The sequence below is a fragment of the Dermacentor andersoni genome, chromosome 9, assembly GCF_023375885.2.
Source record: "Dermacentor andersoni chromosome 9, qqDerAnde1_hic_scaffold, whole genome shotgun sequence".
NCBI classification, from domain to species: Eukaryota; Metazoa; Arthropoda; class Arachnida; order Ixodida; family Ixodidae; genus Dermacentor; species Dermacentor andersoni.
The window spans coordinates 25,107,251-25,119,501 of NC_092822.1; the positions used below are offsets into that span (position 1 = coordinate 25,107,251).

The 12,251-nt window shown below is 43.7% G+C and overlaps 1 long non-coding RNA gene across 1 annotated transcript; it reads left to right on the top strand.

The window, feature by feature from the left end:
- Window positions 1-222: 222 nt before the first annotated feature.
- On the top strand, window positions 223-11,689 carry LOC129383803 (uncharacterized). The gene is made up of 3 exons (XR_008611682.2): window positions 223-481; window positions 8,086-8,320; window positions 11,464-11,689. It is a non-coding gene; the product is annotated as an uncharacterized lncRNA (long non-coding RNA).
- The last annotated feature ends 562 nt before the right edge of the window (window positions 11,690-12,251 follow it).

A 12,251-nucleotide genomic window follows, 5' to 3' on the forward strand; every position in this document is an offset into this window, starting at 1 on the left:
GCCCTTAAACTAGCTTTTCAGCTTTATGTGAACTTATCGGCGCTTTCAATGATTGTTGATTAAAGTTCATCTCGTCTGTTTACTTGATAAAAGTCGCCATGACACCATCCTTCCTGGTTCGCCAAATGCCTGTCTGCTGTCCTTTGCCTCCTATGGCTTTCCGTCACGCTCTGCACTTCGTTCGTGAGTAAAAACCAAATAAATATGATGCCAAGGGTTCTACACAGCTTTAATTGTCCGGGAGGGAGTCTGTTAGAAAGAATCAGGGCTACGGGAAGGCAGCAACGCGCACGTGTTATTGTTGTATTACTGGGTGGTACTGAACTGCACTGCTTTTACATTGGAAAGCTGCTGTAGTTCTACGAAGAGGATGGCGAGTTTGCGCATCGTTGTAGCAGTCACTGCAATTGCTATACACTTATGCCTGACTACTGCGGCAGTGACGAAAGGAAAAGCGACACGTAAAGTACCGAAGATAAAAGTAAGCCTTTCATTTGACTTCATCTTGATTATGTCTTTATCCTTTTATTGTGAACGTAATGGTGTCACTAAGTAGGAAATCATATCTTGTGTACACGCCTCTTCAATCGAGTAATAGGCCAGTAATCAAAAGCATGAGAAGCTGATTTTGTCCGCCTTATTTTGTCTTGGTTTTATCTTCAATATCTTGCATCTAGGTTAACCTTATTCGCGGGCATCACACGTTTCTCCCTATCGTGTTTGTATTGCATCATCTTTCTTTAGTTTTTCGTTTCTTCTTCTTATTCTTCCTATTCTTATTTTTTTGAAGTCACACTAACTACCACCGTCTTACTCGCTGGTGTGTGAAGTCAAGGAAACATCTTCCTTCCGGCTGCCGCCGGATGAGAGCACTGTATTACGACAACGCATAGGCGAAGTCACGCGGTTTTAGTTCATATATCGTGGGCTTTCTTTAAACGCCGGAAAAATCACCCCGCAGCTCGTAAGTTGCCACAAAAAATTTGGATCGGTCGTTTTGGAATGCCTTCTAAAACAAAACGAAGTGGACTAATATACTAAAAATTTCTATAATTGTCCTTAGTTAATTATCTAATTAAACCGAACATAATATGTACTCTAAGGAGCGCCACATGACGGAAAATAATAAGTCGTTGGTTTCATTCAGCTGCGGTTAAACACCTTTTTTTTTATTAATCCTTGGTTAAGGTTACGTGAAACATCCTGTATAGAGTGCTAATTTTATAGAGGAGTAATTGGTGGGACACATTGTCGAACGCTTGCGAAATCAAGAAATATGCATTCCACCTCCAATCCTTTTTCCACAGAGAAAGTTGCATTATGAGTGATAGGTAAAAAAAAAAAATTATGTGGTTTTACGTGCCAAAACCACTTTCTGATTATGAGGAAATTCGACCGGAAATTTTGACCACCTGGGGTTCTTTAACGTGCGCCTAAATCTAAGTACACGGGTGTTTTCGCATTTCGCCCCCATCGAAATGCGTCCGCCGTGGCCGGGATTCGATCCCGCTACCTCGTGCTCAGCAGCCTAGCACCATAGCCACTGAGCAACCACGGCGGTTAAGTGATAGGTAAGAGTTGAGTTTTGCACGTGTATATAGTTCCTGCGAAAACCGCGCTGAAATTCACTGAAAAACGAGTTATTCTAAAAAAAATGTTTGTGGATAGATAAACGTTGCATGTACGAGTAATTTGCAGGGAATACTTGTTATAAATGTTGGCATGTACTTTAGGGGAAAATGAGGGTAGCCGGTTTTCAATAGAGGGACCACCTTCCCCATCTTCCACACAAGAGGTTAAATGGAACACTGGAGTGACGTGAAAAAAAATGTGATAAGAATATTGAAGAGTAAACGGCACTATTTTTTTAGAAATTTCGCCTTGATTTCGTCAATGCCGCAGCTCCAGGACAGTTGAAGTTTCTGGATTAAATTTAGAATCCCAACGGAGTGCATCGCAGTGGCATCTGTCGCACAGAAAGAGCCGTTCTGTAGCTGTGGCATTGAAACTGCGCAGAAAGAAGAAAAAAGGCATCGCAAAAGCGTCGTGTAGTGCCTTGACGCTAACTTGGCTCTCTGTCTATGCGCCACTGGGTATATGTGCCGCTCTTCCAGGACAAAAAAAAATCCTGCACACCCGATGTCACAGTGAACTCCGGCGTTGATGCGATTCACATTGAGGCAACGTAACGATACTGCACAGCATCCCGATGCCCTACCCATTATACCCACGTAACCCAAGTTGGCGGGAAAACGCTTAGGCACGGACAAACCCACAGACATGCTTCCAACTAGGTGAAGTTCCCAAAGAATGCTAATAGACTTTTGAAATTTGTTTCGTGCACAAAGGAATCGATGCCGCGCCATATATTTATCTGAACATGTGTTCACACGCACGCCCCGCGAACACTTCGCGGCAGCACCGCTAGATGGCACTGCGTGTCCGAAGGGAAGCGCGACAGGGGAGCCTGGCGGCAGTACACACCTCATATATGACACGATTCGCAGGCGGCAACACGATGCATCGCTAAATTGATTTAACCGGCTAATCGCAATAACTTCGAGAGGAATCCTGAGGGGGGATTCTGCCGCAATTTCTTGTGAATGCCGCTCCTGAATTACAGGCTGCGTTTCCCACACCTTGAGAATACATAGCTTTTCCTTAAAGTCTTGCGCCCTGTGGGCTTTTGAAGACAGCTGTACCTGAGTGTTTTGTAAACCTAATAGATGATATCTTTGGGTGAGTCAGAACCCATAAGCGAGATAGCGCTGAAAAGCAACGGGGACATTATCGACAATAAGAAGGGATAGAATTAAAAATGTAGGGGCTTAAGGTTTCTAAAATGTTCGGCACCATGTTACACTCCTGTAACGCGTGAAGGCGAAAGCCTGCTGCATGCGCAGTCGTGCATTGAGCTGTACGATCGGATACAGGTCAGACTTCTTGAAAGACATAACGAGCCGCAGCGTGAAGTAAACGTATGGCGCTTTAGGTCGACCTCCTCCACGACACATGTGAGCACCTAATGCACTACCTAAAGGTTGTTTCATGCCTTTTTTCTTTTTCTCTTTCTTTCTGTCTTGCTTTATTTTGTTCTTTCTTTATTTAGTTCTTTCTCTTGCTCTTACTTTCGTTTCTTCGTTCACATGCAGCCATTGCTGCTTTACTTGCTTACGGGAGTATGAGTCATTCTTGATGACGGTATTTTTTTGTCTCACTGGACTATAAGCCGCTTTTTTTCTAGTATAAACCATTGCAACCAGCCACTTAAGGCTTTCGAATTAATAGCACAGTTAGTTGTAAAGGACGCCGTAGTCGAGGAGTCCGAATTAATTTTTATACGTAAGGGTTCCTTTTTGGGCACTTAAATTTGAGCACCAGTGCTCTTGCTTGTTGTCCCCATGAAAATGTCAATAGGATAGGATAGGATACATAAACTTTATTGAAGGAATAATCAGAATAATCACTAATGGTCGGGGCCCCTAGTCCAGGACTCCGCTGGCTCTTGCCGTCTTCTCAACTCTCTGGGTCAACTTGAGCTGGTCGTCGAGGGCCGAGCTGGACAGCAGTGCCTCCCAACGCTTCCTCGTGGTGTTCGTGTCGTGGTGTTCTGTGTTGTGTAGCGTGCACTCCCACGTAATGTGGTATAGGGTTGGTGTGGCCCCGCACCACGGGCATTCGTCCCTGTAGGCTAAGCTGTTGTTGTTGTTGTTGTTGTTGTCCTATGTGGCCGTGGCACATACCCACAGTGGGGGATTGGCCAAGAATCGGGTGGTTTAATTAGGTGCCTAAAAATAATAATGATAACAAGGGAGTTAACAATTTGGGCGTGTGAGCTTAAAAGTAAACGTTTTGTGTCTGGAGAAAAAAAAAATAGATAATCAGATGAAAACCGGGTATAAGAAAATAATAATAATAATAACAATAATAATTAATAATAGATAAGAAATAAAAGAAAGCTATGGTAGGGAGGGAGAACGATCAATCTAACATGGAAAACGATTGGTTTCAATTAGGTAATTTTGGATCGCCAAACAAACATTTCTGTGGCTGAACACAACAATGGAGGCTCCAAAAGATAGGATCACAGGCACTGATAAAGTTTGACCAATAGAGCGAAGCGGCATTTCGAGTAGTCGTTTTCTTATAATAGAAAAACGTCTGCAAGACAACAAGAAATGGTCGATTGTCTCCGCTTCGCCACAGAATGAGCATAATGGTGAGGGGACCAGACCAGACCTGTGGAGGTAGAAGTTCAATGCAGGTATACGGCAGCGCAGCTTCGTGATGGACACTTCAATTTTCCGTGTTCGGCAAAAATCTCTGTTCCAAGGGTGCAGGAGATGTCCGTAATCCTCAGAGTTAGTAATTGCGGAGCCTGATACGGACTGTACAATGATACTCCTGCGAAATCTAGCTGCACTAACATAAGCAGTCAAAGGGCAGCAAGGAAGAATCGGGCCACTTATCGATGCCTTGGCTAGAGAGTCTGCAATTTCATTCATGATTAGTCCTTTATGGCCAGGCACCCAAATCAAACGCACGCTTCTCAAGTAACCAGGTACCAATGATTGAAATGTCCTCATCACGCGAGAATCACTAGAAGCAGTAAGGGATGAGCACAATGATAAAGAATCAGTGACTATCACGGCTGACGTAATTGATGGTCCCAATTTGCGTAATGCCAGCACCACGGCCATGAATTCAGCTAAAAAAATCGGTATGAAATCTGGCAGCCGAAAAGAAAATGTCCAATCGAGAATCGGGGAAAATATTCCTACACCTGACTTTTCTTCACATTGTGAAGCATCTGTAGCAATGACAACGTTTGTTTGAAGGTATTTCAGGTGATCTTGTAATATACCGTCGAGAATACGGTGTGGAAGTAATTTTGCATTATTAGGAAAGATGTCATCAAATTGAATATCCGTGGCAACAGCTCTGTCGGTAATAGGAAGTACATCGCATATGCGCACGCCCAAAGAGTCAAGTAATTGTTGCACGAATATAATTTGCGGTTTATGCAGTCGCGGCCAGATGACACCAAAAAACAACGCAGGTTGTGAAATAAAGATTATTTGGGGATGACGCAGTGGTGATTCGTAAATCCTTAAGAACGTCTGCACCGTCAAAAGCCGGAACCTGCACGAAAGTGGCGGAACACGGGATTCTAGATAAATAATAGAATTTGCAACAAATTTAGGAAGACCTAAACACAGACGTAATGCCTCTCTTTCTAAGAGGATTAGAGGACGGGACATGTAGGCTGGAGCTCCAGAGAAGAGCACGCAACCAAATTCTAATACAGGGCGAACGTACATACGATATATCATTAGGAGTGTATCTCTTCTCAATCCTATTCGACGACTGCTCAGCCTACGCAATATGCCAATTGCACGGGTACCTTTCCCAGTCAACAGATCTATGTGTGAGCGCCAGTTGAGAGAGGCGTTATAAATAATTCCGAGGTATTTAACAGATTCCACCTGTGATATGTCTTGAAGGTGGTAAGACAATGAAATGTGCACTATGTCACGTATCGGAAAAACGAGAACAGCACATTTGCTGGCATTGAGTGTGAAGTAACTAGCATCTAACCACCTCTCCAGATCATAAAGGTAAGTTTGCAGTCGTTGGTATAGCGTGTGGATGTCGTTTGCAGATGCAAAAAACGCAATATCGTCTGCATAAACATAAGTAGTTATTTCTTGATGACAAGGTAGTGTGCTCATGAGAATATTAAAAAGTACCGGGGAAAGCACTGAGCCCTGCGGTACGCCTCTCGTTTGTTTGTGTTTAGAAGAAGAAACGCCGCTTTCGTAGCAATAGAATTCTCTTTCACCTAAGAATGACTGCATCCACGCTACTATATACCCAGGAACACCACAGGAAGTTAACCGATTGATCAATATAGTGTGCTCCACAGTGTCGTATGCTTTAGCGATATCGAGCGTCACTAAGGCAGCGTATTGCTTATGACATCGAGCGAGTTGTATTCGGCTTTCTAAGTCGACGTGGGCATGCCAGATGGAGCAGCCGGCCCTGAAACCAATCTGACAGGGACTAAGAATGGAATTATCATTAATAAATTTCATGATGCGACGGTGAAGAAGCCTCTCAATAAATTTTACTACGTTTGATGTAAGCGCAATGGGCCTAATGTTCTCCAATACATACCTTTTTTCTTATTTCTTAAGCATCAATATTACCTTGGCAAGCTTCCAGTGCAACGGAATCCAAGCATATCTAATTGAATAATTCACCAGGTCTAAAAGAACGTTAGGTGATTCCTGTAACAATATTTTTAACATTGCATTTATGACGCCATCAGGGCCAGGGGCTGAATTCGGTAAACATAGTGCAGTCTCATTTAGTTCAACTAAGGAAATTGGAGTAAAGCCATCCCAAGGACCTAATGTAGAATGAATAGCCGGAAGCCTGGCCGTAAATCGATTTTCTAAGCCTTCGGCAATCTCTTCTAGGGAGGCGCTCAGTTCCTGCGGGGTCAAAACAATTGAATCTAATGTTAAGGGTGTTGGTAGCACCTTTCTAGCACGAAGGAATGCAAATAAAGCACGCTTATTTTTTGAATTAGATAGATAATCGTAATGTCTAATATCGTATTCCTCTTTGGCTCTATTAACAGTACGCTTAAATACACCAGCATGAAACTGATAATTTTTCCAATTTGTCGGGCACTGATTATGCAGAAGCATTTTCCAAGCGGCTTTTCTTTTTCTATAGTCCCGCGTACACTCATTATTCCACCAACGACAAGCGGTGCCTTTAGCCGAAGGGATGACAAATTCAGCTTGCTTCCGGGAATCCTCTAGAATTGAGCAAATGGTTGAAGCGATTTCCTTATCATTGGCATTGGCAAGTTTCGAAACGGCAGAACGTAAGAAAGTCTTAAATTTCGTATGGTCCATAAATGTGCATGCCTGGTATTCTAAAGATGTTATTGGACAATTGATTTTAAATGACACAGGAAGATGATCACTGTTGGTTGCTGATTCAACCGCTACCCACGACAAAACCTTGATGCCAGCGCTACAAAATGTCAAATCTAACACTGAACGGAAGGGTCCTCTAACAAACGTTACTTGTCCCGTGTTCTGACATGAAATGTGGCTATCAATCGTCCACTCCCATAGTCGCTTACCGCACACATCTGTTTTTTGCCCCCACGACACGTGATGCGAATTGAAATCCCCTACAAACAAAATTTCTTTTCTACAGGCAGCCACAGCCCTATCAAGTTGACGTGTACTTTGCACGCCGCTGGGGAAATAAGCATTTATAATTGAAAATGGATGGTATCCTGGGAGGCATAAATCTATGGCCAAAATTTCACAGTCGCAGTCCATGATTTGAAAAGAAATTTTTGCCTTGTGACAAATTTTACTGGAAACAAGTATCATTAATCCTCCACCTCGCGAGTCTCTGTCTAATCGGAAGGACCGAAAACCTTTTAAATGAAAATTTTTCTCTGGTGAAAGCCACGTTTCCTGAAGAAGTAAGATATCTGGATTGAATTGAATAGATAGGCAAGATAAATCTGTTGAAGCTGAAAATATAGAACGATAGTTCCACTGCAGCACTTTCAACTGTCCAATGGTGTAGAACGCACAGCAGCGGCAACTGCCGCCTTTAGAATACTTTCTGTAAGCACAGGAGTAGGTTGACTCTTTTTTGATTTTGGTTTCATAGTTTTTGAAATTGGGGACCCCATACGTTTGGGAGCTCGAGTGTCAAGTTCCATGTCTGTGGCAATAACAGTGTCTGAATAAGAGGCCTCATCCTCGCGTGTTTGGACTACCGAAGTCTAAGCTACTGAACCACCCCGATGGGATACGTTGTAGCGCTGCAGTTGTTGTTGCTGCTTTCCCTTCTTCTTCCTCTTCTTAATTATAGATGTATTGGAAGGTATACGGACACCACGCAAATAAAATTTAAAAGGGGCATGAATGTTGTGGGATAAAGCAAACCACGTACCAGCTATCACCGCGGCAAGTTGATGTATTGAGCATTACATACGATCACACGCCCTGACATGTCGAAAATGTTGTTTCTCGTCCAACTTAGGAGGGTCAACCGTGCGATGGCGATAACCAGTGCCAGCGTGGATTGTGCTGCATGCGCCCCAACATTGATAATGGAACAGTGTGCGCAAAGTTGGCCAGATTGAACGAATCATGTTCGAATGTTAGGCTTAAAGAGGATCGCGAAGTACCTTCCTGTCGAGAAGACGCCGAAGCGGCAGGATCGACAACAGAGGTGTACAAGCCTCCTTATGATGGAGCGTGCCCTTGCGGAAAAGGTAAGTATTTGACCGACATCATTATAAGTAATAAATAGCCAGGGATGCGTAGTAAACTAAGTATTGGATATTTAAGTTTTTATACGCACAGTGCCGGCGTCATTTCGCGGATATATTGTGGTAACTGCTGTCCGGATCCACGACATCGAAACTAGAGGTAAAAAGTGAGGATGAGGACCGCGCGAGCCGGTGTGCTTGCAAGGGCAGGTGTAAGCCAATCGGGGGACTGGCATATTAGCGAACATGATCGGTCAATGGCAAACAGCACTTACGAAATAAAAATTTGTTGCATTCAGCCCAGGTTTCAGTCAAACGAATCTAACACACTGCCTGGCGAGGTGGTCCTGCTGAATCGACTGGGTTTCAATTGATGGTGGAGGCCGCGGCTGCAGTTGGTGATAGGCTGAGAGCCTAGCTCTGATATGTATGCTTATTGACATACGAAGCGACATACGCAGCTTTGGCTGGTGACGTCACCCGTTTAAACAGAGGCTCAGAGGAACCGACTGACTTACTAATTGGGCTTACTGAAGGATGGGCGGACGGGGTGGAGCGGAACGAATAGCAGGCGCATGTGTATTTCATTACTCGCCGTGGTTGCTTAGTGGCTGTGGTGTTGGGCTCCTGAGCAGGAGGTCACGGAATCGAATCCCGGCCACGGCAGCCGCATTTCGATGGGGGCGAAATGCGAAAACACCCGTGTACTTAGATTTAGGTGCACGTTAAAGAACCCCAGGTGGTCAAAATTTCCGGAGTCCTCCACTACGGCGTGCCTCATAATCAGAAAGTAGTTTTGGCACGCAAAACCTCATAATTTAATTGTTATCTCGAAAAGACCCGTTCCGAACTGAGAAGGTAAACAAAACAGACATGCTTGTCACTCACCCGCATTGGAAATATCTCGCGATAACATACATGAGCACGTGCAACCACTTCTTGACAATTCATGTGACTGCTGCAGTTCGCGCCCAATACTCAATATTTATGCCACCCCCCCCCCCCCCCTCACCTCACACACCCTGGGTAACATAAATCTAAATGTACGTATCTACAACACCAAAGAACTCGTGTATTCGGAAGTGCATCTTACCAGAATTAAGTATACGGTTAACACGGGTCAGGCTGCATCATATCAGAATAATAAATAAGTCTGTGAACGGGACTTACATACATCATCATCATCCCATTTTATGTCCACTGCAGCACGAATGCCTCTCCCTGCGATCTCCAACTACATATATACATTTTACATATATACATATATACTATTTTGCAGTGATCTAATTTAGACAGCATTAGATGAAGTGCACATATTGTAGCCTATTCTATTCCCTTTCATGGCAGTGTTTATATGCCGCAATTAACTTTGTTATATTTTTAGTTGTGTACATAGAGACTGATGTGAACTACATACGTACCAGACATTCATTGTGTATTGTATATTACGTTGCTGTTTTCAGTGCGAGAACACTATGCGCATTTGTCAATGTGAGTGAATTCTATGTCGTTTTCCACGGGAAATCTGGTTTGATATATTTGCGACCTAACGGCGATCTCCGACCAAGTAACAGGCGTTGAGAAATCCGCCTAATAGCAGCTGTTTTCTGCACTTGTGGTGTTCTGTAGCGTGCATAAAATTATAAACTACTACTTCTAGGCCGCCTTCATCTCCACGCACAGGAAACACAGGGCAAGCGCTGAATACATAATTGCTGAGCTCGTCATGTATTCTCATCTGCTTGTGTTCCCATTTATTACGTCGGCCTCAATTTCATGCTATCGATGGCGACATGCAAGTATGGCACAAAGTTTGGATCAGAAAGAAAGCATGATAAGTTACACAATCATTATTTCCTAGCTACCTAAATGATTAGAGTAAAATAAAGTACTTCAATTGGGGCGTGGATATTGCAGACAGGATTGTTGTAGTCGTTCTACTTGTCCTATCTAACCAATAAGAAGGGGAACTGAGGGCCCCGCTTGTTATAAGTGACAAACATATTACGCCAAAAAGTTAATGAAGCCAAGGAAAGCAACGAGAAAATAATTTGCTGTTCCTATAGTTGAGTTTGGAAATGATAAGGCAAATTGAAATCAATGTGGAGCCAAAGAAACTTTAACCCTGTCAGAGCCGAACCTGTGTACACCATCGCAGTCCTATCGTGAGTAGACTTATTTTGAAGAAGAAAAAGGGGGGAGGGGACATCACTGCTTTTTAATCATTGTGTTAGCATTGGGGAGGCGGCGTAAAATTCATATTAGGTGTCATACGTGGAGAAAAACTATTCATACATATGTGTGCTCTTCTATCGTAACTACGTTGTCACGCAGCGAATGTGTACCCGGATGAACGCTGTGTTCGGCAGAAAGATGCATGCGACGATTATGTGGGTCGCTTACGCGTCTGACCTTTCAGCCATCTTGTCTTGCCTTTGTCTGTAAATACAGCGTAAATATGCGCTCCTTCTACATCTCGCTGCCGTCGCACTTTGGTGGAAGTGCTGGATCAGCCAACCTAGCAATGAAACTCCATCATAGCATATATAAAAGCTTTCATCACGCCACCGCAACATCTTTCAGAGAGTGCGCTTAAATGTTTTCTGGCTGGCAGTGTAGCTTTGCGGACGTTTACAAGCGCACACCATAATCACATATACTTGTTTATACATTGGCACCCTAAACACTAGAGTTCAGCCATAGTATAATAGTATCGACACGATTGGGGTATGCTAGCCGTCATCACAGTATAGAAATCTCCAAAAGTCGTAGCAGTGTCGTGCTGTTCGAGAACACTCAGTATAACGCGCGTATACTGCGTTCAAGACCATGAAATATCTACAACTAGCGATGCATATTGTCTTCCATTTTCGTTGCGGCTACAACAACTTTGAATTCACTTGTTTGCCTTATGCCCTTTGTCTAAACATATCCGAACTACTCCGACACACGCGTTCCTTCCTTTTTTTTTCTTCTCCCGCGTAAAACCTTGAAGTTCACAAAATACGTCGTAGTAGACGACCGCATCTGTGTTTTGTGCATTAGTACTGGTCGCTGCCAATGACGAGTATTCCTGAAATGGGTGAGTCATTTATAAGCACCCTAAAGAAACAGATATGTGATGGCATTTTTATATCAAATTTCAGATCTCGTTTGTGAGCTCGGGGAAAAAAAGAAAGGAAACGCCGGAAATGAAGTGGAATCGTTAGGAAAAGAAGAAGAAGTAGCACTTGGAAAGTGTCAATCGAAGAAAACTAAACGCCCCAAAAAAGAAAGCTCGAATAACGGGCTATAGAGAAATGTGCCTGTAACCCATACGTTACAATTAATTAGTTGCCATATCGCCTACAGAATAAACGCATATATTTAGTCTCTCTGAGTCGTTTCTTTAATATCTGCCACTGACCAAACACCATCATCTCACTGCTAGAGAGAGAGAGCGAAAAAAAATGTGGGCAGTTTGTTCTAGTGGAGCAAGGCTGGGTCACAGCGGAGCTAGTTCCGGCTTTTGCTAAGTGTTGCTAGGTTTTTCTAAGTTTTGCGAGGTTATACATGGCTCGGGTAGATTCATACTAAGCGTTGCTAGGTTTTTCTAAGTCTTACGAGGTTATGCATATCTTAGCTATACTCATACTAAGTGTCGCCATGATTTGCTAAGTTTCGCCAAGTTTTTGTGACGTCATACACAGCCAGGCCGGTAAGCCGCACAAGCCCCAGCAAGTCACGCCCATAAAAGCCGCAGTACGTGCGTCACAATTTATTATGTACAGTGCTTCAGTACCAGTCGTTATGATCGTCGATCCGGTCCTCGTCCTCGACGTCTGACCGTCGTCGTGGTCGTCGTCGTGGTGGGTGGCGTAGCGGAAGACTTCGAGAAGCACTTGCAAGGCAGAGCTGTCGTAGATCACTGTTACCGAAGTCCGCCGTACCCCAC